This window comes from Centruroides sculpturatus, unplaced genomic scaffold, assembly GCF_000671375.1.
Source record: "Centruroides sculpturatus isolate CEXI.00-Female unplaced genomic scaffold, Cexi_2.0 scaffold313, whole genome shotgun sequence".
Lineage (NCBI taxonomy): Eukaryota > Metazoa > Arthropoda > Arachnida > Scorpiones > Buthidae > Centruroides > Centruroides sculpturatus.
In genome coordinates this window covers 429,311-430,907 of record NW_019384656.1, presented here as the reverse complement: position 1 = coordinate 430,907, position 1,597 = coordinate 429,311, and the positions used below count along the sequence as shown (strand labels likewise).

The 1,597-nt window shown below is 25.2% G+C and overlaps 1 protein-coding gene across 1 annotated transcript in view; it reads left to right on the top strand.

The window, feature by feature from the left end:
- Positions 1-914: 914 nt before the first annotated feature.
- Positions 915-1,597, top strand: part of LOC111626448 — a 47,975-nt gene continuing 47,292 nt past the window's right edge. Inside the window, exon 1 of the mRNA XM_023369819.1 lies at positions 915-1,015. The gene's annotated coding sequence lies outside the window, so the exon portion shown is untranslated. The remainder of the gene's footprint in view (positions 1,016-1,597) is intronic.

Genomic DNA, 1,597 nt, shown 5'->3' with positions numbered 1-1,597 from the left:
TCAGTTTTTAAATTTTTCAATTTACATAACAGAAATTTAAATATGCTTTCACTTGTTAATAAATAGGATGACAAGATGCAAATCTTGTCATCCTATTTATCAACTGCTAAACATATTGGTCCTAAAACTTTAAGGAGATCTACAATTTTACAATACTCTGCTTCATTCCATGTGTGAGAAGCATCGATGTCATTCAAAGCTAACAATACATTCTTTTAAGTGTACAAATCTTACTAATGTTTTTCCATTGTTGCAAGATTTCTCCCTATTGTAAAGAGAATTGGACACTTTTTAGGCATAGGGAGATTTTTTTTGTTTTTGTAGTTAGTTTTATGAAACTTAGTATTTAACAATATTCCCATTTTATGCCAGAGACATTTTGTGTCAAACTGTTGATGTTTTTAATCAGATAATTATGTTTAAGTCCAGACTCAAAAACCAGTTTTCAAATTATATAAATTTCTTCAAAAAAACAGGTTTTGAAAACCGACAAATCCTAGATGTGAATAAGAAAGTGACTATAAAGGAATGGAAAATAAATATAATATTTTTGTTTTTGTTTAAATATAAAAATAAACACTACAATAGCTGCACTGTAATATAAATAAGTTCATTATCAAGAAAGGTTTTTTCTGATGATAAAATTCTCTCATATGAAAAAAATTGCTGATGTAGAATACAAACTTGCTGATATAATTATTCGTCAGCATTTCTATAATCAATCTTTTCGAAATTTATAATAGTATGTAAATAGATAATAATTAGCAAACAGGATTGTTATTTTACTGATATAGAATTATTATTAGTATTATTATTATAAGAAATTTATTTTTATGTTTTGTAGTTTTATTATTATTATTATTTATAAATAAATTAAGCAATTTTAATTTAATTTTTTTTTTGATTTATACAGATAGAAGAGAATTGTGTTTTACAATGTTGTTTAATCGTAGAACCATTCCAAAATCAACATTCACAAGCTTCTATAACTTGGTTTGATATTAAATATTGGAAGGTAAAATTTGTTTTCGTTTAGAAAATTCTTTTAAAATTTATTAATTTCTTGTTAATTCTTTCTTAATATTAGTTTTATCATAAAGAAATTATAAATTTTTAGTTTATTTAGAAAACAGAATTGTTTCTGTATGTATAAATATTAATAAAATCTAGATTTATTTTTCAGAATATTTTCATTAGTTTCTGTAAATAGAAAATCTATATACAGTCATACCTGTCTATCCCTACGTTTCTATATTCAACGGTTGACTCAACAGTGAATTTTCCGTTGAGTCCCTCCGTTGAACGATCTGATGTCACGTTTTGCAGAAAAAAGAAACGCTTTCGTTGAGAGGTCGCTTTTCAAGATGGCTGACTTAAGTAATGAGAAGATGGCGATTGTGACTGTTTTGCTAAATAATTAAAGTAACTCGCTTAACCATTATTCGAATAAATCCTTTTATTCAAATGAACCCATATCTGTATCATTTTCTTGTTTACTGGGTCTTTCTTTAATAATTTTAATTAATTTCTTAAATATATCATTAGAAAGACTTAAAGGGCCAAATATCGGTCATAATCAATTTTGAACAAATGAAAA